Here is a 27978-nt window from a genome sequence, read left to right as displayed (position 1 = left end):
ATCACCTAAAGGTTTCTGTGCCTTTTGCTCCTTTTATTTTTAATGGCTTTCGGGTATTGCTGTGGCCATTTAGGCTATAGTGATATTTATAAAAAGCAGTCATCAAAGCTCTTAATACTTTTTCCAGGAAACGTAGAGTATTCGGAGGCGTGGCTGCGTGGCTCCTTGGAGAGGTTTGGGATGGCCGGAGCAGTGCAAGGCATGGGGAATGCTGAACCTGCAGCCAGAAGCAAGCCGTGCACGGTGGCCAGGGGATGCCGGTGCCTCCCTCTCCGGGCATCCCCTGTCGAAGAGTGCTGTGAAATGTTAGAAATTCTTGAGCACCATCAAAGTCCCAGTCTGGACCTGGACAGAAAAGAAGCAGCATTTTCCTTATAGGGACCACAGCACCCACACAGGCAGGTCTTGCAGATAGTGAAGCAAAACCTGGCTTCATAACTCTGATGCCTGGAAGTTGCTCCTTACACCACTTAGTCCCCTGGATACTTTCCAAAGATTGATTGAATGCTTGTTGCTTGGTTGATACATCCAGGACTGTAAAATGGCACAAAACAGGTACCTTTGAGCAGCTGCTAAAACTATCAGCATGGAAAAGAGTATTGTGAAAATTTGAATATATCTGGGTCCTGTCAAAGATTACGATTGGTTCATTTTCTTCCAAGTGAACATCATATTTTATACTCACTGGTGTTGTTCTAAGGTTCAGTTGTCCTTTGTGCACTATGAATACAGATATAGAGTATATATAATGTGATGTCTGAGAAGGCAATTTCCTGAAGAATAAACATCTCCCCCTTCTATAGGCTGCAGACTGTGGCCAGTTGGCGATTACAGTGCTGTTTCTGGAAACCCCTACACAGCTTTGGGTCATTAATTTACTTTAATAGCCCAGAAGAGGATGGATCTGCACTATATCTTCAGGCTTGATTTTACATATGTTACCCACTTAATCAATTACCTCTTCATATCTATCCTGCCTTGTGCTCTTTTGGCATAGCCCCATTTACCTGCATTTTAAAATGTTTCTTGTCATGTACAAGAATATATATTTACAAGGTAGGTTAGATAGACATATGCTACCCCAGCTGTTAAATAGCCAAAGTAATCCAGTCCAATTGGTTTTCTGTCTGTATTGTCTTTAGTTTTATGCAGATGGTAGGCAACAAATGACAGAGTAGTCATGATGAGCTCAATATGCTGGTTGCACATTTTGTGTGATTTTTTAGTCTGAATTCCAAACAAAGAAAGTTGTTTCTCCAATAAGTATCTTCAAAAGAAAGGAATATGTAGGAAAATACACAAAGGCATTTTCATCGCAATGATAATGCTGGAACCAGAAGACCACCAAGAGTCAAGTTAATACCCTCAGTGAAAATCAGGGTTTGTTCTTGTAAACACAGAATGCCTAGGCTGCTTCCTGGTCCAAGCCTGCATCTCTGTATTAGGAAGCTTTTGTATAGGACCCACAGGAAGTTTTTGAAGGAGGAAAGAATGGACTTTTATTTTGCAGAAAAAATAGGAAGGATTTGGGGGACTTGGTATTGTGAGAGGGAACTTAAAAAAATCTAAAAATGAGAGAAGAGGTGCAACAGTAAAGTTGCTAAAAATCCACATTGAGAGGGTTGTGTGGTAGTTGCAAACCAAGAATTTGAAGTTAGATTTTTTTTTGAGGATTCTGAGAGGGGTGAGTGATGAGATCAGTGAATAATTGACAAATGTGTCCCAGACACAGAAAACGGGAAGCTCTCACTAATTAAATCAAGCGTTATCATTCTCCACTCTTCGACTTTGTAAAACAGGAAATAAATGCTGCTGCTGCTGAAACATTATGTTTGTGCTTTAGTTCAGCTCTCCTTTTCTGCTTGCAAAGCTAATTAGCTCCTACAGTAAAGGAGGAATCTCCATCCTCATTCAGTCTGTGGAGTCCCCGAACCATGTCAGAAACAGTGGCTTTTGTGATAGAGCAGTCTGTCTTCTGGGATCATATCTAAATAAATGGTGGAAGATTATCGCTGACCTGGATTAGATTCTTGCTGGTAATCTAAAAGAGAAAGGCTTTGATTCTAGTTTGTTATCAACTGTCAAAGATGTGCTGTCTGTCTGGCTTGCATTTTAACTTGGAATTCTATAGGGCTGCTTAAGCAGCCATATTTTGGGAGCTGAAGCAAGGCACCAGTTTCACATTTGCTGTAAAACGTGCTCAGAGGAGCATTCCACCTGAGGCATGGGTGTTTAACAGGCTACAACTACCCTAATCACTTATCCGGCTTTAAAGAGTGTTGTGAAATCAGCAGAGCTTTGGCCTTTAATATTTTTATTTCTTTATCTGTGGCTATTCAAAGAGCCAGCAGCTGCCTGACAGAGACACGGGATTTTGGAAGTAGCCTGCCTAAGAGGATTGTTTCTGTGGAGTAGTTATCCTTAATGCAATCAATGACCTCTCACTGGATGGTAAAGTAATTGTAAGGGATTGCCCGACAGGCACAATTATTCACTTTAAAAGGTGAATTCTCCTTCTGTTGTAACTGCATAAGGGACCGATTCCCAGGAAGGCATCTAATAATAAGGACTTGATTGTCCTCTGCTTTTCCTCCCAGGCCCAAATGCCTTAATGGTTAACCGTACCCTTGTCATCCTTTTTCTTCTAAATAGTGCAGTACACAGAGAAGTCCCAATTCGCAATTAGTCAACTGACCTGCTGGTACAGACACAGGATTGTCAGACACATGATTGCAATTCTAAATGCTAATATTAATATCCCCCTAGCAACAGCATGATAGATTATGGAATCATTTTAGACCGAGTTTCTAGGCCTCTGGCTCTGGATTTGGATTTCTTGTCGAGTGGGATATATTTGTGTGTAGTATTTCCACAGTCCAAAGGACCTTCATGTTCTAGCCAGTGTCAGTGAAATAATTAAGTTTTAATTTCCTAGCACTCAACTTTACTGAAAGTAATTACTTACAGGAGTCTGTAATTGCTTAGGCCTCTTGACAAAGAGTGTTTGCACTATCACTTCACAGAGATAAGCGATACCAACAGTGCCTTTCTTTCAGAGAAGGAGAGACATTGTTTTACCTACTCGAGAATCACAAAGTGAAATCTTTTTAACAAAATGCAGAGTAAAATCACCATATTGCACAAACATGTGCTCCTCTACTTCTTGTAATTTTGGGACTCTCTGCTCTAGACATCTTCCTTTAAAAATAAACACTATTAGAAATATTACTAGCTTGTCATGTATAATAGACTCTTGTAGGTGATCTCAGGCAATATTCAGTTGGTTTTTTTTCTTTTTTTAATGCAGTAAAAAATAAAGAAAATTAACCTTGCTTTATTCTATGTGGTCCATATAACTGACTGTTTTGAAACAAGAGGTAAGTGAGCTCTGTGCTTTTGCCTGCTTTTGAATACCATCAAACACTGTGAGTTTAGAAGTTCAGGCTGGAAAGGAAATGATCAGGTTCACACTGTATTTAAAAAGGCTCTATTCTATGGATGCACAAAAGAATGAGAAATAAAAGTAGGTAAAATAGTTCGACAAAGATACAATTGAGTGTAATATAAATACAGATAAACTTACATAGGAGGAGGAGAGAAAAAAATATTTATTCCATTTTAAATATAGAGGGTAAGCTCCTTGGCTTATATTGATTTTTAGAAATTGGTGGAGTTATAGGGTATCTTTCCCATATTGTGGTTAAGATACTGTCACAGGTGAAGGTTTATTTTTTGAAGACTTCAGAATTTTCTATGGTTAATGGTTCTACCTTCCCTTCAATTAAAAGCTATATTTTTACCTTAGAAAGGTGATTCACCTTTGGAAAAATAACCAACTGAATTTAACTTTCAAGAAAGGGAAGGTAGGTAAACTAAACTGGATCTAGAAGAAGTGCTTGTAGAAGGTAGTTAGAATTTCTAACCTGTGATGAAGGCTCAGAGATGATCCAGAGTTAGTGTATGGCTTGTGACACAGAAGTCTTTCTTCCTTGTATTTAAAAAAAATTCAGAATAACTGTACTGTTATTGATAAAGATAGCATCCATAATTGATCACTGCTTCACAACAAATAATCTAAACCTTAAATTATCAGGACTAAGACCTCTGCACATATTGGGTGGAAGTGGTTGTGTCAGCAAGATCTAATGGATATATAGGTTACAGGAAACCGACTGTTATACAACATTAGAGAAAGCTGTAATGAAGGTTTGTCTCTGCCAAGGCACCATCACTAGGTTTAGTGGTGGCAATTGCCTTGGTGGCTGTGGGGCAGCAGAGCTCCATGACACCAGGAGTCATCTCTGGCCCCTGTCCTTTCTTTGTGGGTTATTTAAAAGGTACTAACAGTGCCTGGGTTCTCACGCCTGGTTCTCTTCCTCTGTGCTGACAGGTCACAGTGTGCAGTGAAGTGTGAGTGGAACACAGCATAAAGGATGCTCTTACTCAAAATATATATTATGGAATGATCAAAAGATGAGCAACTTGATGATGGTGTATAATGGAGATATATATCTTCAACTTTGTGTTGCTTGGAAAATACTTTTTTTTTTTCAGAACAATGCTCTTGTTTTCACTCTGTGTTCTTGTGACAGCATCTGTATCATTACTAAATCAACCACATCTTCCCTTTTCACTTTTAAAGCAAATAGATTTTATCTTCCACCTTTAAAACCACCAGTTTCCAAGGCGTTCCAATGATAAGGTGAATTTTTTTTAAACCTAATTCTGCATTCACGCATGACCTCCAGTCTGATGAAGAAAAAAGGACAGCTTTCACAGAGAGACAACACTAACCTTCCTTAAAACAAGATGTAAGATGCAAGTTGCCCACTAAAGTAGATGAAGACTGAGAGGCTGATGCTTTAAACATGTCAAAACAATGGTTAAAAATTGGTTTATGAAGCCGCTACGTTGTTATAATACATGAGATGCTGCTTTTCAGTATGATACCCTGGGACAGATCATGCCAACCATGCAGTGCCCAGCTGGAGTTAAAAGGAGTAAAAGGACAGGAAAGAGTTGGAGTTTTTTTGATTGGTTGGGGATAATTTTAATTATATTGAGTAAAAAAATTATGAACAATGAAAAATTTCTTTTGAAGAACAAATTTTTCATACTTCCATTTTCCATCTTGTGAGAACCAAGGCTATTTAGCTAAATGAATTCTATATTCATTAAACTTATTTCCTCTGGAGGAAATAAGCACATGCATCCACCTGGACCAGTTGATCCATTATGTGAGAGACTTGCTGTTTTAGCCTTGGGGAATCTCCAGGACTCAGGAAATCATTTTAAACCCATGACTCAATAAACCTCAATAACTATGGCAACTCAAACATGTATATTGTGATGGCTAATTTCACATCAGCATTCAACAGGGAAGGTACTAGCTTGATACTACAGCAGAGAGAGTAGCTATCTTAATGTAATATGAAGCTACAGAGAGAGGAAAGAAAGAAAACACATGCTAATAAGTCTGGTAAACAAAGTGAGGCCTGGTGTAAGTCAGGATAGGTTCATAATCCTTGGTCCTGTTCTTGACAGCACACTGGACTGAGACCCAAAATAGCTATCTGCAGTCTTCTTTTAACTTACCAGGCAGTGTTGGTCTATCCATTCCCTTTCTCATATTTCATTTTTTCCTAGATAATTTAGGGATAATTTGCCTCTTTTGCAAAGTGCTGTATGAGATTATTATTATTATTATTTATGTCTAATAAAAATCCTCTTGCAGATTGCTAGTTTGACTGCTTCTTTCATTGTCCATGCCCATGCACTTGCTTATTGTAACTGAAAACCAGATTACAGGAGCAATTACCTTGCTTTTTACTGGGAGATGTGTACATGCAGACAGTTACTTAAAAGCACCTTAAGTAACTTGCTGGAGTGTCAACACCCGTAATGATGTCTGAGGAAAGACGAGAGAAGTGGAGGGGGAAGCTAGCTGTCTTGCCAGCAAGAGCAAACTGAGTTGGAGAAGATTTATTAGGTGTATATTGCCCAGATAAATGTGATCCTGACTTGAATGAGAGCCAGCAATAGCAAGGGAAGGGGGTCAGGCAGAAAGAAGTGGCTATTTGGACTTTGTCAACAGATTCAAGACCTGATGGGAATTAGGAGGAGTAACAGAATTTGTTGGGGTGCTCATTCATCACTCTAAAATTTAGGATTATGAATTCTAATTGGATGGCCAGTTTAATTGAAAAATGATTCCTCCTCCTCCTTGTTACATTTCTCTTTTTATGCCAGTATTTTGCAGAGTGAGTCTTGCATGACATTTTTTGTGACCATGATACAATACATAGAATTGACTGACAGGTTAATAGGAGCTTGCATGATTAAAAACAAAGTCTCAGATTCTATTACATGACCACAAGAAAAAGAAACATGGAAAGTAGTTAGTTTGCTTTTATATTTCAACACTGTTGCATTTTCTACTCTGCTTGTTTCTAAAGTTTTACTTTTGCCTTCATATAATTTTACAAAGAAACAGGGTAAATGAGTTAGTTCTTTAGATAGTAAATCTCTTATACTAACCTTAACCCAGAGCAGTCTGTAAATGCCTCAACTGTGAATTAAAAGAACCCCCAAAAATCAAAACTACTCCTTGTTACAGGGAATATGTGAAAGAGCATTATTTTTGCTGAAGGAAAAAAAAATCAGGGTCCTCTCATATTCTGAAGTGGTGTTTGTTGGGTTGTTTTTTTGTTTTTGTTTTGGTTTTGTGTGTGTGTGTGTGTGTGTGTGTGTGTGTGTGTGTGTGTGTGTGTGTGTGTGTGTGTGTGTGTGTGTGTGTGCCTCTTCGCCCCTTCATCAAGCTTCAAAATGCAAAGACAGGTAGCAGTGATTGGAAAATGCTTTAAGCTAAACCTCTTTGTCCAGTACACCTGACAAACTGAGTTTACCTGTATGTTATACTAAACTTTACAACAGTTCTGTCACTAAAGCAACAAAGCAATCCTTTCACTTAATTTCTATTATTTTAAGTCAAACATGCTGTGAAGTAAATTCTCTCCTGTTGTAGATGGTAATTTTCAAAGCCTGTGGTTGCACAGTAATTTGCAAGAGCTACATATCTACTGGTTTAACTGTTAGACACAAGAAATTGGTAACAGGCAAATTTTATCTTATTTCAGACAAATCATTCTATAGCAAATGATGAACACACATTCACATGCAACACCTTTAGTATAGTGGCAAATGTATCCCGAAGAACCCTTTTCTTTCTCAATCATCACCAAGTGGTGAGCTGCACCAGTAGTGTGATGCTCTCTGTGGGCATCTAAAAAGTTGCATACATGGAACAGATACAGTTCTGATGTTTCTAAAACATTTTTTCCTTTGGATTCTTTGGGTCTTTTGTTTCTGGTGGTTTTACTGAAGATTCGTTAATAGAAATTGTGGCTGTTGCAAAACAATAAGCCTGAAATAGACATGGAATCTGATTATTTCTTCATGGATCCCAGTTAAAGCTATGAACAACATTACTTATAGGATGTGGTGCCAACAAAGGTATGGATTATTTCTGGTCTTGTACTTTAAAATGAGAAGGATCTGTTTTGGGAAAAGTAACACGGGGGAAAAATAGTTTGATTCAGCTCACCTGTTTTTTGTTTGATCACAACCTCAGAGAGTTCAAGGCAGCCAGGGGCATATCTCTGCTAGGATCAATGGGTCAAGTGATTAACAGTGATAGGACATCCTGAACCTTTCATGCTCAAACCAGAACTCTCCCTCCTTTGAAACAAGAGCCTTTACATCACTAGGTAGAATTGTATTTCTCATGTGCAGCATTGAGTGCAGAAATAGTCCCAATTTTCTTTGCTGTGTAATCTTTATTTTTTCCAGATACGGATCTGTTAAACCTCAAGATTAACACTTCTCCTTGCATGTGATTTTTAGTGAGGAAGTATAAACAACAACTTGAAAGGTGTATATGCAGAACTTTCCCTCTGATTTACCAGTAAGTCTTTAGAATCTGTCGTGCATGTCATATTGACCTTACAAACTTAATTACCTAAGATCTAAGAAACTGCATGCTTGCCTCACAGCTCCTTAATGTAAATCAGTGACAGCACTGAGAAAAATTCTTAAAAAAAAATTAAATCCTGAAAACCTAGATTGTAACAGGTTAGAATATGGAATTTCACAGCTGATGAAGTTCACTGAAGTGTTTGGAAAATATTTGAAAATAAAAGCTACATCTCACTTGGCCTATGGTGCAAGAATTCATGTGCCAAAAAATTATGTGTCAGATATCCCCAAATCATAGACTGTTTTGAAAGTAGCTAGTTTTAAACACACATTTTCAAAATGTTCCGGTTTTATCTCAAAGATGAGAATTTTATGTGTTTGCAAATATGTAAAAAAATAAATCAAACCCTAAAACCAGTGTACACATCTATGTTAGTATCTGAAGCCTTCAGTAGCTTATCTCCTATGCTATTTCTGTTGTATTTTAGAAAGTTAGCTGACTTCATGATGAAATTTGAGCTACGAGGAAAACTTTCTGGCTAGCATACAGAGTGAGAACAGGGACAATTCAACCCTAGATTTGCTTCTGAGATAGTGAGTTATTGTCCACCAAGGCAAGCTTTTTAGCTAACTTTCAATTCTTTGGTGCTCTGTCTGTTTATAAAGGGCAAATTATGTTCATGTACTGACTTATGATAACACCCATTCCCCCCTTCAGCCATGCTGTGAAAAGCTTTGTACCTTGAATAAGAGTTTCTCATCTTGGTGTCTGTAACACCTGTGCTGGGTATTTATTTCACCTACTGCCAATTTCTCCACCTCTCTTCCCCCACTTTGTTTCCTTCCTTTTCTCTTTTCATCTTCTTTTCCCTGTAATAGCTAGCTGCTGCTAATAGCAACTGGAAGGGGTAGAAGTGCCCTCCTTATTTCTTTTCCTCATTTTCTCTTCCTTTGGCAAATAAATAAATAGCAGACAGAACAATAGATCCAGAGCTGCTGGACAGTGTTCTCTGATGAGGGAAAAGGGAAAAGCATGCAGACTTAAAGAAAAAGGCACCTAATTTCCAGGCGGAACAGAGAATCTAGAATTCAAAGCAAAAATATAGGAGGACTAAGAGATGAGATCACTGCTAGACTAAGTGAATTGTGACCAAGCAAGCTGTATCTGCAGTTGTACAGCTACTGGAAATCTAAAAATTAATGTAATGCTTCCATGAAACCAGGTGATACTCAGTGCTCAGAATCCTTAGATATGAACAAATGTAGTAAATGAAACAGGAAAGAGAATGGTCTCCAAGTATCCCAATGAATTTCTGCTGGAATTGCCTTATATAGCAATTAGTTATGTTAGGGCAGAAATTATCAGAGCACACAGAGTATAATTTAAACCAATCTGAGAGCTACCTAAAGCTTTACAGTAGAGGATTATGGAAAGCCAATTACAATGAGTTGCTCTATTTGATATGAAATAATATTTTTCATCTTATACAATCTCCTTCCTTGGTTAGAAAGAACTTTGTTTATTTCATAGTGGAAAGAAATTTAAACCTCATTCATACTAATTCATGTACACAATTCTATTTGGTTTGAAGGGTATATTGAAACTGGGGTGCATAAATGCCTGCAGGATCATTGTGCTTAGTTTTTAGGTGATAGATTTCCAGGCTCTTTCATACACAGTTTCTCTGTTTTCAACCACACTTCATCTGAAACTCTTACTGTCATTCCATCAAGCATATCTTCTCAAGAGTGAAAGCTGATGCTTTATCCTCTGGCCACTTATATCCACTATTTCTGATCTGGCTGATAATGCCAGAAATCAAAGTACAGATTATCAGAACAGCAAGGCTTTTCATGATGGTCTCTCTGCATGAAAAGTCCACGTGTCAGCTAAGAAAATGAATTTCTAATAATACTTGGCACTGAATGAGTGGTTTGTCTCAACAGACCGCATCAAGCATCGCTTATCTGATCTTTGTAACACTGAAATAGGTTTCACCTATTTGAATGGTCTTTGTCTTAGCCATCTTTATATCAAGAAGCTTATTCATGGTATGATATATTCAAAATCAACATTTTTTCTTTTTATAAGGAAATTAAAAGATATTGGGGATATTTGCATTGATGTGCTCAATAGTATTTTGTTGTTGGACAGGGAACAAAATTTCTGTGCCTGTTTAAAATTCTGAAGAACTTTATGCTACTTTTATTTAAGCCAGGCAAATATTCCACAACTTTTTCTATGCACAGGTTTAATATATCTTTTAAAAATGTTACCTATGAGGGCAATTTAATTTCATTTTATAGTTAATTACTAAGTGTAATTTTGAGAATATACTACTATGTAAACTTTATGCAATGTCACAGAAGGCAGCTCTGCAATTTGCAGCATAAGCAAATAAAAGGCTCTAGATTTCTTTGTAGTAATTTGACATAGACCATGTATGCATATAGTGTAAGGAAACAAATATGCACTGTAAGACTGATTTAGAAACAAATACCTCTACTTTGCTTTAGAAACAAATACCTCTACTTTGCTTTAGATTTGACATAGTAATCTGAAAAAAATGAATACATATGTAAAAAGGATAATTAGTTCTTCTTGGTTCATACAGAAGCAGTTTTAAGACAAGCATGAAGATGAATCAAAGTTCTGTGATTCCTGCAAAGATGTGTGTATCTACAGTCACAGTTTGTTCTGGAACAATTCCAGTGCATTGTGCTGATAGGAACTAGAAAGGAAAACTCGAGAGGGTATTTTTAATCACTTTTACCTCCATTAACAATGTGATGCTATTTCCATTGTTCCTGTTATAAAAATAAGTAGCTGACATGTTCTCCAGAATTGATTATTGTTTTTTAGTCAACAGATCAGCCATCAAGATGTTGCAGTCTATCAGGAAAGGGAGTGGAAAGGAGCTGACAGAGAAACCTCAAAGGAAGGACAAGACACTGTGTCTTTTGTCCTTTGTTCCAAGATGGAAATAAACTGTCTCCACTTTTGATAAGCTTTTCTTTTGATCTTTGTTTGCAATAATTAGGGTTAGACACTAAGTTATTTTATGAACCCTTTTAGGTTTATCCCCCTCTAAGTTCATATGAATATGAGTTATTTGACTTCTGCAAACAACCACATTTATTAAATTTTTATTATTTGCTTTTATTTATGGAGATTTTGCCTCATATGCCGGGGAACTAGATATTGATAGATTTGGGGAATGTGAAAAGTATTTTTTCTGCAGATTTATTTTCCCTTCATATTTTACAAACATGAGAACATAAAACACAGAAAAGAATGTAAAGATCTATTTTCTGTCTGTGTTTATTGTAGAAATATGCATATAATTTTATATCTATAATTTCTCTAAGTTTGGGAATGCTTATCACACGGTGCTCCCATATACTTTAGATGATTTGGAAAATCTGCACTCCACATAAGGCCATAGATTAGTGCCCCCACTTACAAGTATTGGTAAATACAATGTCAGATAGCTTTGGCTGCACAGAGAAGCAAGTTTTTACTCTAATTCATGATGAAAGACAAATCCAGGCAGCAAAGCAATTCCTGGGAAATAAGAATTTGGAGTGTTACCTGCTTCTGGTGCAAACAAGAAATTAATTTGTTGAAAAATAAATGTGTTTTAGTTTGTTTGCAAAGCTAAACTTTGTCCTACCCAAAACCCCCCAACAAACCAAACCCAAACAAAAACAAAACCAGCACAAACAAACAAAGTCCAACAACTCCAAAACCACCATGCCAAAAAGTATCTCCACAAGAAAGTAAAACAAATTCATCTCAATAATCTGAGAATTTAAATACATTGTAAATCTGGGCAGTTTTCATGTATATACCAGAATCCAGGATTAATAGTCAAAGAATTAAAGAGTGTGTATATATTTTTTCATCACTGTTAATTCATAGAAAAAATCTGAACTGTAAGTCTTGCTTAGGTTTCCTGCTTGAACTTGTATCTCTGACATTTTAAAATGCCTGCCTTAGGAATGAACCTTGATTTTAAGAGTTCAAATGAGAACTTCAGAGTTTGAAATACGACAAATTACTTCAGAATTTAAAACATGTGCCTTATTCCAAATTTTTATTCTCTTAGAATCAGTATCTAGTCTTTTACCCAAGCTCTTTTTTAGTGTCCTGAAGTTCACAATGAAACTGTGGGATTGCATTGAGAACTGAATGATGCAAAGCTAGAACATGCCTTCAGTCATCAAGGACAAAAAATATTATGCATGCTTTGCTGAGACCCATCATTGCAATAATACACAGTTTCACATCCGCAGATTTAAAAAAATGTAATAATTTTTAGTAGCTTCCTGAAGCATGTAGCAGTAGAGGCCTTTACTGGAAAATACAGAATGCTCCTTAAGGGATCTAAATTGCTGAATCTCTGTCTCACCAGTGGAATAGTCTACTCTTATCAGCTGAATAAGTGATACAGTCTAAACAAAGGGTAATAATGTTCAGCTGGAATTCCAGGAAAGGAAGCTTAATGCGAACTTCCTGATTTAATCTTACAAAAATAGAAAGGTTGATAGGATAAATGAATCACTCAGAAGAGCAGATTTTGCTTCAGTTAATTAAAACAGACCATAAAAATGTCAAAGTACCCCTTTGTAGTATTTGACTACAAAACTCAAATACAAAACTACTTAGAGTATCATTTTCATTCATGAGACTGAGAAAAATCTCTTCAGAGAAATAACTCTAATTTCTGAAAATGTCTTCTCATTTTCCAGCCTAGAAAACATGGTCACAGCTACCTGGACATTTCTTGTACAATTTCCTCTATCCTCTGCCTTTGATGGGCCAGGAAAAGTCTTCTCAGAATTAAATTGGAACTCCCACTTCTGGTAGATATCAACAAGTCAGAGGTGCATGGATATAAAAGAAAAAATAAACAAAAGAACTATTTTGAGCCCTAGGGAGAGGTTTTGTTAAGTTCAATTTGCGTTCACTTTGACTTTCTGACAATGGTAGTCACTCAAATGTGGAATGAACTCATGAAGAAAGTGGAATGAATAGTTTTTGGACAGGATACCTGGTAAATTGCTGAGAAATGAGCAAGAGAGATGGTAAGCATTGCTGGTAGAATGCAAATGACAATGTGGTAGGCCCTCTCAATCTTTAACTTGTGCAAATTTTTCAGCTGTCTACACTTTTAAATATAGCCAATACAAAAATATCTAAAATGCAAGTCAGGCAAGTGACAAGTAGTGATTGTAACTTTCTTCTTTGTGTCTCCCAGACCAGCAGGAAAATGTGTCAAAAAGGTGTGTGTACTACCATAACCCTATTAACAACAAGCACAGGACGGCCAGAGGCCTTTTGTATCAGTGGAACATGCTATCCATTCCCTGAGTCCTGCATATGCTCCACCCCTGAACAATCCGTGCCTTTGGTGGAAGGTGTTTATTTCACATTTGGGCAGGAAAATTTCAACTTCTTAGAAATAGCTTCTTTTGCCCAATAATTTTTCATTTCTAAACTCTTGCAGGATGGAGCTCTGTTTAATGGCAAGCTGGTGGATAGGAGTCTTTTTGTTCTCTTAGGTAGTAACTTGGCACACTTGGCTTTTTTAGTCTCTAATCAGGGTTTGATCCCAGGTGTTTTGAATATTCATTTATTATAATTTTTGATTCCCTTCCAATTTTTCACTTAATTTTATTTTGGTTTTGGAGGTTTGTAGGTTTTTCAGCTCTTTCTTACTAACATAAAGTTGCTCAGAATGGGAGATCAGAGAGACACTTCATGTGAGAGGGCTGCTGTGTGCATTTATGGCCAAGATGAGTGCTGCCAGAAGAAAACAAGAAGAGGCAGACTTAGTAAAACATCACATCTGTGCATGTAAGAGACCTTCTGAAACATGCTAAGGGTAGATATGGGTGACTGATATCATCTTCAGCTGAAAAAGGTGCAGCTCCAAGTTAATACTGAATTCTATTTTGTTACATGACATTGATGTCTATTTTACTAATTCCTGATTCCTTGGACAGGATTAACCAAGTCTGATATAACTTTATTTTTTTTTTTTGTTATGCCAAGATGTGAAGAATAATGTGAGGAATGACTTCTACAGATAAAATCACATGGGAGAAGAAGGAAGAGATGAAAGAGTGGCACAAAAATCCTGAACCAGGTAGGAAAGTTAAAGATTATCTCCCACTAGAGATTTAAAACAGAATAATCCTAAACAGTGCTGGAAATCAGGTCAGTGTTATGTGAAGGTGGGAAATAGATATCAAAAAAAGCAAGTTCTTACTGATCAACAAACAATGCAATCTCTTCACTCCCTGTTGTGCCTGAGATATCTGGGTGTTTCAGACAGCTGTGACTGATGAGGCACCCATCTGTGATGAGCTAAATATGGGATGTGAGCCTTGGAATCAAAATGGAATTGCCTGCTTTTGACCAAAATGTACTTTATGGGTGGGTGTGCTTTGGGTGCCAACTATCTGTTTTGTTTTGGCACCAGAAATAACAGTCTTGGATACCTCCCTTTGGAGGTTAGCTGCAATTACAGATATGTTTCAGAAGATTCTTCCATTTCATAGAAAAAAATTGATGAAAATTAGAAGAAACATGCTCATCATCTTCCAGACTTGCAAGATACATTTTCCCTACATATTTAGTGGTTTGGGTAATTATTTTCTTAATTAGGAGACTTGTCAAAACAAATTATGGTGACTGATTTCACGTCACCACTGTTTTTCCTAGCAGTTTCTGATTACTGATTATATGTTACTGAAAAACATTCATTTATAATTGCTGCCAGTAATTTCTTGGAGATCATTAACAGCCAGACTCCAGAGCCTACCTAAGTATTTTACTGCTTCCCTAGGGAAAAGAAAACTGAAACCCAAAACCCAAACACCAAATAGATTTTTTTTGTTTATAGTGACTGTTGTTCTGTGTTTGATTGTATATTAGGAACTTGAAGGCAAAAGGTGATGAAAAAGTCCATGTCTATCTATGCTATTCCTGGAATACAGAGCCTACAATGCTAAATGAAGAAACACACTTGTTTACATTACTGTGACACTTTCAGCTGAGGTTTGCAAAGCATGCTGCAAAGAATCTTTTAGTCTCAAAGTAAATTTAATGCATAAACTCTCATTTTACAGTTAGACTGAGACACACAGAAAGGTATGGGCATTTTCCTGAACTACATTCTGAACTGGCTGAGAAAATTGCGAACAAAGTCTGCCAGTCTTTTCCCCTATTCTGAACTTTACCCCTAGGCACCACTCACAGCATCCCACACCCTCCAAGATGTGGCTGGCTGATGCCTCACTTTTGCACCATTGCAGCAAGAAGTAGAAGCCCCACTGGTTCCAGTACAAGACCCAAAATTCCTTGAAGTTTCTGTCCCCAGCATGCTTTTGACACTTCCAGGGCTGCCAGAGCTCAGAAAAAGGAGCATCTTCTTTACCTCAGAGAGGAGAGCTCACCTGCATAACTGTGCATTGCTTCTAATGCAAGTCAGTGTCTTGATGGTGCCATTAAATATAGTGGTTATAAGGATGTCATGAAAGAATTTAAGTTCTCTGTTGTTTTAGACAAGGAGAAAATACATACCGAGTTTGATGTCTGGACTTGTATTTGGTACAAGGTATGTATTCAGGTATACATCCCATGTGGTTCATTTTTACCTTATCAATAACATTCATAGTTTTCTTCGCTAGGAAAAACTTCAGTGCATTATTTGAAATCCTTGATGCAAGACAGAATCTTGCCAGTGTACTACTTCACCAAAGTAATTTTAAGTATTCAAGGATATTTATTTCCTGGTCATTTTAATACCACGGTTATTTGCAGCTTGCATTCTATTCTAACAGATGTTTGGTTACTGGTCTTCAATATTATGCAATAAGACAGTTAGTCCCCAGAACTCCCTGTCAGGAACACAAAGTACTCTAAGATAGATCACTTTCATATTTTCTGGCATTCAGTGATGGGTACATCTCCAAATGGTTTTTAGGTCTATTTAATTTAAACTTAATATACAGATCTCAGAATCCTAGAGCTCAGTCTTCTCAAACTCAAAACCAGACTATTTATATAATCTTTCTTTTATATCTTTATGCTGACTCTGGTGCCAAGGACTCATTTTGAAATAAAATAAGAATTGTCTGAGAAGTTAAAAATTACTTTGATTATAATATTTCTCAGGAAGACAACTGAACAGAAAGAATTACATTTGAAGTATGGCTGAAGAAGTCTTTAAAGTGTCAGAAACCTTCCTGTTATATGCTAGTCACCCACGTCAACTGGGAAGTGCAGAGGCAGCAAAAGTAGATTTTTTAGTTACAACTTCAGTAGTATCAAATATTAGGAAAACAGGAATTGTTTCATTTTGCAAGAGTAGGACAGCAAAACAATTTCATGTGTTTTGACTGATTTAATCTCATTTGCACACACAGTATAGTACATTTTCTTGAATGATTAAGCATAGATAAATCAATTCTTCAGCAAAGGCCTATGAATGTATAATTGACATTTTGACACTTTCACAAAAAAATAGACTTATTGAGGCAATTACATTTGAAATACTGTGTAGCAAATATTTTTTCTTCTAATGGAAGATAATTAAACATAATTAAATTTAAATTTCCTCATGATTCGCAATGAGAACATTTAAAGCCTGTGTCATTAGCTTTTTGCAGCTGGTATTTTGTTCAAGGAGTCAGTGGATGACTTGATTTTTCTGTAAGATTTCCAAGTAGAACCACTTTTACTTCCTTTAATGTTACAATCATTGGCAGGGCCAGTCTCATGTGAATGAAGACATTGCAAAAATTTCATGAAAGTGCAAATAATTAGTTTTTTTTTGGAGACCAGAACTTGTGCTGAAAAGCATCAAGCACAATGCGGTAAAAGATGAAATCAGCTGTTTGATGCAGCACCAAAATAGAGCAATTTGCACTAATAGTGCAGAAGCTCTGTAGGGCGCATGAAGGGGTAAAAAAAATGATGTAAATAACAGAGAGAATTTCAGGTGACAGCTTAAAGGACATGAGGAAGCACACTGAAAGCATTTCCTTTAGCACAAGCAGAGGAAAAGGCTTTCTATCACAATTCATTGCCTGTAGAGACTCTGTATGAGGGTTATCCATGGCAGCAGACACACATATTGCCTGCACAACATTTTCTTGGGATGGACATCTGCACTGAGCAGACATAGGAAGCACCCAGAAGAAAAGACTAGTGGGAAGGTTGCAAAGGTTGTATGTTTTCTCCTGTCATTGCTGTGTGTACTGTAAATACCTGTAAAACAAACCCTAGCATAATTTCAGGCAAACCAGAGTTTCCTTGCTAACCTTTTCACCTTTTAATTATACAGGGAACCACAAGCTCTGTCTCTTTTGTCTTCTTGATCCACCATGCACTTCAGAACCTGGCTTTTGGTGTCACTCAAGTGCCACTCCTCCACACGCTGCTTCCCAGCCATATTTGCTGTTGTGTTTGCATACAGTCTTCTTGCAACTCAGTTGCTGGAAAAATCTTTGTTTCTGGACTTCTCTGTTGTCAGAAGGGAACTGGCTTATTCCTACTCTGCTTTGTTTTCCAAGCAGATTTTGTTGACAGCCTGCAATTCCCCCAGAGCCCTCGTGGGAGCCTGCAGTTTTGCCCAGGGTCTTCTGACTCGCAGAACTGGCTCAGAGGTCTGTGTGCTACTTCAGCCAGAAAACTTGTGTAGAAAGAGGGGAGGGATATTCACAGCAGACTGATTTACTGATCCTGGACCCTGGATTTGTACCTCCAGCCTTCACTCTCTACCCTCCCAAAACTTGGATTGCAAGAGGAATGTCTTTCCCTCTTATTGCTTATGTGCTCAGGGTTATATTGGAGTCACACAATTTTCATGAAGTCATTTTATGGCACCTTAGCTAAATGCTTTTTAAAATGCTGCCTCCTGCGTGAGGAGAGAACAAACTTAAGGAGTCTCTGTTGAGGCCAGTGCACAGCTGATGCATGAAAATTGATGCAAATATGTCCGTTCTCCAACTGAATGTAACAGCATAGGGCATATACTTAAATGAATGAAACAAGGCAGCGTGAATAAAATACATGCAGTTATTAACTTGCTATTCAGGGTAACATGCCAGCTTCAATCCCTGAACTGTCTATTCCACTCAATACCCAATACAATTTATATTAAAAGGGAGGTTTTTTAAAGTAAAGGACATGGTCATCAAACCCTTGCTGCAGGCCAAGAGATGGCCACAGGTTAGAAACTGGTTTCCCATTCCCCAGATCAGGGGAAGAGAAGAATCTCTCGTTTTGAGAATCACAGTGATGTGGACTTCTGAGGGCTACAGAAAAATGCACCTGGGCTTACTAATAATTGTAATAATCCTAATAAAGTCCAGAGGAATGGAATTATTTATAGTCCTTCTTATGTCCCACTGGCTTGAGAGAGGATCTAACATGTATTTGTCTCACCTCAAAAACAATGAACTGAATACACTTGCTAATAGGAAAGCTTGACCTTAACATATCTCTGAAGCTTGTGCTCAGTTTTTGTGTTTTGTAAGAGCAAACAGAAATGTTTAGCCAGAACAGACAAAAGAATGAAAAATTATTTCTCTGGAATAATGATCCCAGAACAACAAACAGGGAAACTGTTTCAGTGTAAACCTGAGAGTGAAAACACCTCAATATGTATCCTTTTTTACTCAGCTCTGTTCTCTTATCTTATAAAAGAGACAGGTGCTGGAAAAAGCGAACTGAAAATGACTTACTGAAGAGTTGTGCCAGCGCATTCCTGGCTGATCAGTTAAGTGCTCTAGAGGAAGAAGAACCTGATTCTCCTACATTTCCAGAAAGGCCAATAACTTGCTCCTTTTAAACGCTGGCAAAAATAAGTAGGCTATAAGTATTTTCTCTGACAAGCTTTAGCCATGAACGCATATAATTTAGAGAAGCTGAAAACAGTATATTTGCAAACACTTATGCAGTATGTCAATATACCCTCTGGAAAATCTGCTGCAGCTGGCTGATAGTCTACAATATTATTAAATGTGGGGGTATTATTTCACCATGTTTAGGTCACTTTTGGATACGACATACAGGAGAGGGAAGTGTTGGCCCTATTTTGCAAAGTGATGAGATTTCCACATGTTGGAAATAGCATCATGAAAAGAAACTGCCCAGAGAAGGAAAACTTGGTATTAATGAGAGGGAGTACTCAGTGCATCACTGGTGATCCTATCCAGCAGAAATTCTCAGACCCTGCTTGTTACAATGCTGTTTGATCTCAAAAAAGGAGAGGGATGTTATTTCTCTTAAAAAAAATAGTTGAGCCATCTGTCAACTAAACCCAAGACAAGTGTTTAGTTCTCACTGTTGAAATGGGATATTATTATTCCCATGGGGATTAATAAGCCTAGCTGGAGGAGTCTGGCCCTTCAGGAGGTCAATAGAGGAATGCTTATGATTAATGTTTTGGTCCATGGTCTATCTCTATGCTAAGTTAATAAAGCTACATTGTGTTTGACCATCTCTTATTAACACAACATTAAATTTCTACTAACATTGATATTGCAGACTGTCCTTGGCTCCATGAAGTAAAACAATACTTTGTGGAAAAGGTTTTATTGTACAAATAAGCAGATTTGACATCCCAGTTTTTCCCAGCTCTCAGATGTCAGCATTGCTGTCAATTAGCTGTGAGCTGGAATGTGGGTTGCCATGCAGTAACCACACCAAGCATCTTCCCTCACATCTTAATTTCCCATTTCAAATATCCCTGTTGAGTTTAGAAAATATTGTGGAGGTAAAACAGAGCAAAGGAGAGGAGATTCAGAACCAGCATTTAAGGTCAACCTAACATAGAATCAGACTGTTAAATAAATTTTTTTTGTTTTTTTTTTAATTTACTTATCTTCACAAAAATACCAAACATTGTAGGAAAGCTCTACTTGAACAAGTAGATACCTTGAATAAAATAATCACAGATGTTCAGCAGTTAAAAATATATTTCAAAGAGTAGTTTCCACTGTGAAATTCAAAACTATTGAAATGAATGACTGAAGATAACAGTGACATATTTCCTGGTGTTTTATTTTTTATAATCAGATTGAGGGTCTGTGAAAGGTGAATGTTTGCAAGTTCTGCATGAAGCCCTGTTTACTCACCTGACAGATCTGTGAAGGGTGTGTAAGTCCCTCCAGAAAACCTTGTCCTAATCAGTTGCTATCGTGAAGCTGCTAGAACATCTTCTCCTATTTAAAGGAAATTTAGTTTTTGGACTGCCATCATTCTCCTGAATTTCACAGAAGTGCTCCATATTTGCACTGAAACTATAGAGCAGACCCAGTCTCCCTCAAGTATTTTGATACTAGCAACAAAAATGTCAGTTATGGCTATGAGTGAATGTGAGAAATCTGTTGATTAATTCCCCAGTTTTATTCTGCCACTTGCCAACAGACAAGGCAAATACTTGTTGCTGCCTACACACAAATGTAAACAACATTGTGACATAGGATTTCATTACTTCATTACCTGTTTTTTCCAAATGGGCCGAAAGATATACCATGAATTGCAACTGGTTCAGACACTGGCTCTCTAGGTTTCATCATACTTTTCTGTACAATTCAATGTGCTCATTGAACTATTGAGGTTTTAATTTTAATGACATTGGCTATCCCAAACATTAGAACTTTTAATAGCTACAACTGTTACTTTTATAAATAATTAAGGCACTAATAGCAGTTACATTTAATCATGTGGGAGCTGTAGGAAAAGCTTTTCATAAAGGCATCTTCTTTTCCTTGATTACTATTTGCTTTGAGGTATTTCTACAAGGCCTATGGATTCTTCCAAAATTTCCAAAGAAAGGGGGAATGAGACTGAAGGCATCTATTATCTCTGAACTCTCTTTCTCATTGTACCAATCTGCTCCTCAGATTGCTAAAAAGGCATGTTTTTATTAAAAATGCTCAAACTTCTCAAGTAAAATCCTCACCATCTCATCCTTAATACAGTGAGTTCATTTAAAATATACTTGTGTAAATGTCCTAAAATACATATCATTTGGGTAAAAAAAGGTAGGCAGGAAGCTACCAGCAAGATGACAAATATGGTGATGTTGATAATACATTGGCTAAGAGAAGCCATGTTAAATACTAAAGTCAGCATGGACAGCATCCAATAAAGTTGGCAACAATGTTCAAAATGTTTGGAAAAGGCATGTGTTTTCCAAAACCAGCTACGAGTTGCAGGCCAAGCATCCACCAACTTTCTCAGGAAAAATGGCCATCCGAGGGGTTGCTGCTTTTGCAATCACAATAAACCTCACAACACAAGCTCTGTTAACAGTGGAGCAACTAAACTCGGGATGTAAATCAGGCCCCAGCCTTTGGACAGTGCATTGCTAATCGCGCTGGAATATAACGTTAAAGCCATACTTTGCATTTCCATGAAGACTGTTTGCAATGGTTTGTCCCAAAGCAGCAATGGAGTTGGGTTAGCCCTGTGTTATGGGGTTGGAGTGCAGCCAGTGTTTCTCTTCATGCTTCCCAGAGAATGAGTCAACACACCTGCTCTAAAAATCTGGATGCAGTCAGCGGCCAACGATGTAATCTTTGGCACAGTCACTAGAACACCATCTGAATTATGTACTTTAATTTTGGTTTTAACACTTTTAATACAAGACACTCTCAGAACTTTTCAGGACCCCAAGTTTTTCTTTTCCCCAAAGATGTGCAATACAAAAATAAAACCACTGCTTGCTTTAGATAAAACTTTAATCTTTCCTGTGAAAACTATAATAAATCTTACTTTTCAAATGCAAATAAACTCTATGTTTTTTGGCAAGAAACAGTCTGTTAAATTTTTTTTTAATTAGCCATATTTTCTCAATGATAACAGAACTCCATTCTGCAAACACACATTCCACGAACATGCATTCCTGTGAGTAATTCCATAGAGTTAAGGAACTAACTCATGTGAATAATTTCTTGCAGGGTTGGACCCATGCTTTTTTGGATAATTTTTGAATATACACATAGCAGAAAAAGAATTTTAATGGAGTAATTTATTTTAACTCCACAACAAAGAAGAATCAAAATTCCCATTAAATCATCTTGGGTTTCTGACCTTAAAATACTGTCTGCCAATCTCTACAGAAGGATAATGGTGCGAATTATGGTGCAGTAACTCCTGCAAAGTTAGCACACAGGTGAAATAAATCACACTAGAAACACTGTTGTTGAAGTGTGTAGAAATTCCACTTAATTGGTGATATTGGGAACTAAACCAATATGCTGATGGAGCTCTCCGATGGAGAATCTGGGCTATTAACTAATGTTGCAAAACAAGGTTAATTAAAAAGCAGAACAATTAATATCACTACTGCAGAGAGAAATCCCCTACTTAAAATAATTCAATGCTACTGCTTTGAAAATAAAAATACAGATGCACTTTATATTTTTAGACAAAAACTCCACAACTTCTATAGGATTTCTTTAAATGCAGTATTGTCCATGTTATTTCCTAAGAAATATTTCAACCAAAGTGGTAGAGATATTTAATTCTCTAAGATTTTTACCCATCTGACATCTTAGTGTACAAAAAGGAGAAATTTGCACTGCAAATGACCTGAAATATTGATAATTAGAATTACAGAATGGTTTGGGTTGGAAGGGACCTTAAAGATCATGTAGTTTCAACTCACCTACAGGTACACCTTCTACTAGACCAGGTTGCTCAAAGCCCTATAGAATCTGGCCTTGAACACTTCCAGGGCATCCACAGCTTCTCTGGGCAACGTGTTCCAGTGCCTAACCACCCTCATAGTGAAGTATTGAGTTCAATGTAGTAAAAGGAATATGGAGTCCCTGGTGACTCTAGGAATGATTCTAGCTGGAATAATATTTAAATATATAACATGTCAGCAAAGATGATTGTCTCTAGATATGTTGACACTTGAGTCACTATAGTAGCTGTGACTCAGGCAGACAGTTTTCAGAGACTTTAATATAGCAAGCTCAAGCATTATGAGCTGTGTAGTAATGCAGCACCTGAGAAACATTGAAACATCTCTGAAGAGAAATCCTGCTCAGAGGGAGGCCATGGAAGTTTTCCTTCTATGCTTGGTGGGTACAACATAAGGGAAAATAAATGAGGAAGGGAGAAAAATTTAGATAGCAGACTGAAACAAGATCTTTTCAGGCTGAAAAAAGAAGGAAAGAGGGAAAGAGAGAGGGGAAAAAAAAAAGGGAGAGCAGTGCCTAAGGCAGTGTACAGAGCACCAGAGTCTTGGCTTAATTTCCACCTCACCCCTGGAATAGTGCATGACTTAGAGAAAGTAACATAATCACATTATTTCTCTTTTCCATTGTCTTGCCCAGTGTTAATTTTTGGAACAGGAACCAATTTCTTTATGTATGTAAATTACATGCCAAGATGGGCTATCATTATCACTGGGGGATGCAACAAAGAGGAGAAGGATTACATAGAGGAAGGAGCCATGTCTGAGAGTATGAGTCAAATACTGTATTCTTAAATACAGAAAATAATGCACATAAAAATGAATGTAAACTGTGAGATGAACATCCTGCCACTTAACCCTACTCATGATTCTGTCAAGATTTCATCATTGTGTCTTGCTTGAAACCTTATTTTCCTAACAGGAAAAATTCTTGCCCTGTCATTCATAACTACACAGCGAACCCATATTACTCCCTGCAGAATAGTTCATATACTGTCAGGAAGCCTTTCATCCAAGTGCTGACCCTAAATCTAAGGATATCCCTCAATGGATGTGTATTGTGGAGATCAACAGACAACTGATGTGAACATCAGAGTGGGAAAATCTTCATCAGGGCTGCATCCAAACTGGCCAAGGAAGAGGTTCACTATTCTTTACTCAGCCCAGAGTGCTTATTTAGCCAAATTCCTGGTTTAGTGTTTCTAACCCTCTAGAGAGACACCTGTGAAGAAATTGTATGCATGTAGCCTACATTAGAGAGAGAGAGAAAGAAGGGACCAGTGTAAAGCACAACCAGTCTCAGCAACTTTGTTTTCAAAGGGTTTCCTTTCTTGTTTAACCAATTCTATCTGTTCAAACTTGACAGCAATGCTGAGGTACCTCCACATCAGCCGAGGAAGACTTGGAAGAAAGGAAGTCCTTGCTGTAACGAATGCAACTGGCCTACATTAATTGTAGGCATTTTCAGGGAACTCTGCATTTTATGTCTGCTCTCAGATTCCCATGGCATCTGCTGCATCCTCTCTTCTTCCATTTAACTCAGTTCTCTCCTCAGTCTCTTCATAACCATCTGGGGAACAGACCACACAAATTCTGGACCCTTCTGAACCTTCTGTGTGCTGACAGGCCAGACACTAAGCAGGAAAACTGGCCTTTCTGCTCATCCATCAGTGTTTTCATTTGTGGGTACTAGCCTGAATCTCCCTATTTAAAAACTGTTTTTCACAAGGCTCAAGAGCCTTCTCTAGTATATCAGAAATAGGTGTCCCATAATCAAATTTGATTACAGTTGGAGGAATGGGTACAGATGGATGGATGGATGAAAGATCAATTTCTCCCATAAGCCTAATTTCTTCAGAAAATTTTGTTGAAAAAGTATAGCCTTAATACTTCCACTGGCAAAAAAAGCCTTCTGCCCAAATGATAAGTTGAATATGTTAAATCTTAATGCTACTGTTGCTGCTACAAAATACTGGAAAATTTGCATTAATTTCTCTATTTGGCCAGACTAAGTAGTTTCATTTGAATATATTTTGTAAAAGGAGCATGTAGAAAAAGGCTGAAAATATTTCATGATTGCTATTATTGGTGGAAAGGGATCTTAGATTTTTAAGCCACATAATAAACTAATAAATAAATTGAACATGAATCCCAACCACGTCTTTTCTTTATAAATACTTATTAGCAGTTGGCTTGGTTTTTTGTCAAGACTGTGAGAATGAGTTAACATGTTTAAGACAAATATTTCCATGCTGACTTGCAGTGCAAGTTGTCTTCCATAATTCAACAGCCACATCAACAAAATGAATGCTAGGAAAACAGCATTAGAAAATGCATTCCCTTCAAGTTGCTGGAGCAGGGAGTCCTCAGGTCCTAGGAGAAATGTTGGCCAACTTAACAGTGTTTCCAAGTGAGTCACTCTACAAGGCAGCTGTATGTTCATCACTGAAGAGAAAATGAAGTTTTTCTGTGAAAAAGAAAGCTTCAAATACAATATTTTCCTTGTTTCATGGAGAAATGCATCATCATGTATCAATAGGAGTTAAAACAAGAAGGAAAAGGATTTTAAATAAAATAAACTGAGTGGGGTTTAATAATTTCAATCTTTCCTCCACATCTTCATCCATCTACTCAAGTATCAAACACTCCATTTCCTTAATTGTTTCTCAATCAATCGTTTTAATACCTGCTGTTTTGGCTAGGACACAACATGACTTTTGCATCTAGGAGTAGCAGGGAGATGTTATGCATTGTGCACTGTCATCAGCCATTCCTGCTAGCTGGGAGATTGATATAATGAGTGAGGGTTATGGGAGATTATGGATGATTAGAAACAGGAAAACGCACTCTTAAACTGGGGCAAACTGGAATGCAGAAAAGCTGACTCTGTTGCCAAGAGGCTTATGGAAATGTCAGCGGAACTATGAAAAAGAACTGAAATACCCCCAAATATTCAATATATCATTAATTTGTGGTGTTTTTATTGCATATGAAGATGAACTAAGAGTAATGCCAATTTTCTGTTTTATTTTGCTGTCAGTAGATTCTTCTTCTTTTAAAGAAAAAGTATATTCATCCTTTTCTCAGCTTCCATTTTTTTTTTTTAGTTCTGGCACTTTTAGATTTTACCAATGGTTAAACATACTAAGTATGAACTGATCTTGTGCTAGAAAAATGCTCACAGCAAAGAATTAACAAGCTGTAGGTATTTCTTATAAAAAGGAGCCATCTTACAGTCTTTACTAACTTGTGCCCCAATGCTTCTTCATCCAGTTGCACAATGCCTGAATACTCACTCTGGTTTATTCTTTACTGTCCTGTTCAGTCTTGAGGCTTTCACTCTCCCAGTTCTTACTGGACTTCACAGCAGATCTGCATTAAGTGTCAGAAACAGCAAGGATGGGACCAAGGAGAGTTTTGTATGGTCAAGATTGCTACATTGGGTGCTGACTCTTTTTCCCAGTATCTGAACCCAAATATTCAACATCAGAAGTTTGGGGGCTAGTTGATAAATCAACACGACAAGCAGATGGACAGTGTATGTAGCATTCAGACTTAAGCAGTACATGATGCCAGGATGTCAAAACTCTGCAGTTTTTTATACACTTCCTTTCTGATCTTTTAATGCGTGATTGTAAAGAAAAAGTTCCCACAGAAACTAACATGACACAGAGCTCATGGCTGAATGACTGGTCTATTAATTAGGTATCTTTAGAAAAAAGGCTGTTCTATGTGCCACAGATTAAACTGAGCCGTTGAGATATCTGAAGTTTGTTTTGTCACTATCAGATAAACACAACAGAACATGCCGACCTGCAGAGGTTCATGACTAAACTGTTTGCAAGGTTAAAAAGAAAGGGAGAGGAAAAGCCTTGTTAATCTTCTCCATTCCCAATTTTAATAGAAAGTAAATATTTTTGTAAAAACATTTCAAAGGCTTCCACTTTCAGCTATGTGGCAGGTCGAGATTAGGGAAAACCCAAGCATCTCCTAAGGTTAAACACACTATTTGTCTCTGTCTTTCAAACTACATCTGAGTATATTTTGCAGATAAGTTTAGATAGGGTAAAGCTCAAACTCCTTTCCTTTGACTTTTTACCTAGAAATATATAGCCAGAGACGGAATAAATTCAGAGCAATATTTTCCTCTCTTTACAGATACTCTACTCCATTCCTAGAACTAATAAAACATTATTACATGAAGGGAACAATGATTTGAAGCTCCTATTCCTTTATGGGTAGAATACTTTATGAGTAAAATAAAATATCTGGCAAATGGAATTTTAGACAACTGGCAAACTTTTAAAGTGCTATTAGATATGTCTTGCTTACCACATTCAGTCATTCAGATTATTAACTTACTTATTAGTCTCACAGAAGACTGGGATAGTTTAATTACTTTTGACAGGTAATTTGCCTACTGTGCTTTTATTCTGAGGTAGGCAAACTACTATAATTATTTAAAGAAATTAAGCATTTTGCATTATATTATAGAAATTAAGTATTTTAGCTTTGAATTTGAACATGAAATTGGGCTGGCGGCAAACCCATTTCTAAAAAGACCAAAGAATACTGTTTTCATTTCACCAAGTCTTGTGCTTGGATGGTCCCCCTGATGTGGGCATGGCAGCAATGGAATTAAATTTCATTTTCTTTAATTGCTTTACAGTTATCTATTGGGCAGAAAATGTTTGTAAGACCACACTGCTTTTACAGAGCAATCTCTTCCAGCCAACACAGGAGAAATGCCCTGCAACTCCTCTCTCAGACCTGATAATATGTTAATATATTCAGACTCATTTTATATTTTAAAATCTCAGCCTGGGAATAGACTGTGTAAACATTTCTATCTGTCTTGAGTAGTAGGTACAGATCTCGGCTGCTGTGAAGTGGCAAAGTGCCAGCATCATAAAAGAAAACACATTTATTTATAATGACTGACTTTCTGAGCCAGGAAATCTCTTCAATTTCCTTTACTTAAAAGAGACTTTAGTGCAGGTGAGGGTAGACAGTTAGTCTGACAGAAAATTTTTTCTTATAGCAATGCTGAGAGATTTGCTGGTGGTAAGAGGATCCCAGCAAGGGCTTCTTCCATGTGGAGTCACAGGGCTGGTGCCCAGCTGCCTCCTCTTGCTGTGGTCCCCCAAGAGCCACCCAGCCAGAGACACTGCCTGTATGGTTACCCCTAAAACCACATCAAAGTGGGGTTTACACCACAAAAAGGAAAACAACAAAAGCTACAAAGACCATGTTTCCCTGTGGTGGGAAGGGTAGA

General features: G+C 37.4%; 1 protein-coding gene across 3 annotated transcripts in view; it reads right to left on the bottom strand.

Moving 5' to 3' along the window:
- The window catches only part of DLC1 (DLC1 Rho GTPase activating protein), a 254667-nt gene that overhangs the window by 39368 nt on the left and 187321 nt on the right, over positions 1-27978 (bottom strand). The gene's annotated exons all lie outside the window — the stretch shown is intronic.

Source organism: Pithys albifrons, chromosome 5, assembly GCF_047495875.1.
Source record: "Pithys albifrons albifrons isolate INPA30051 chromosome 5, PitAlb_v1, whole genome shotgun sequence".
Classification (NCBI taxonomy): Eukaryota; Metazoa; Chordata; class Aves; order Passeriformes; family Thamnophilidae; genus Pithys; species Pithys albifrons.
Note: the sequence above shows the minus strand (reverse complement) of the source record. Positions and strands in the feature narration are given on the sequence as shown.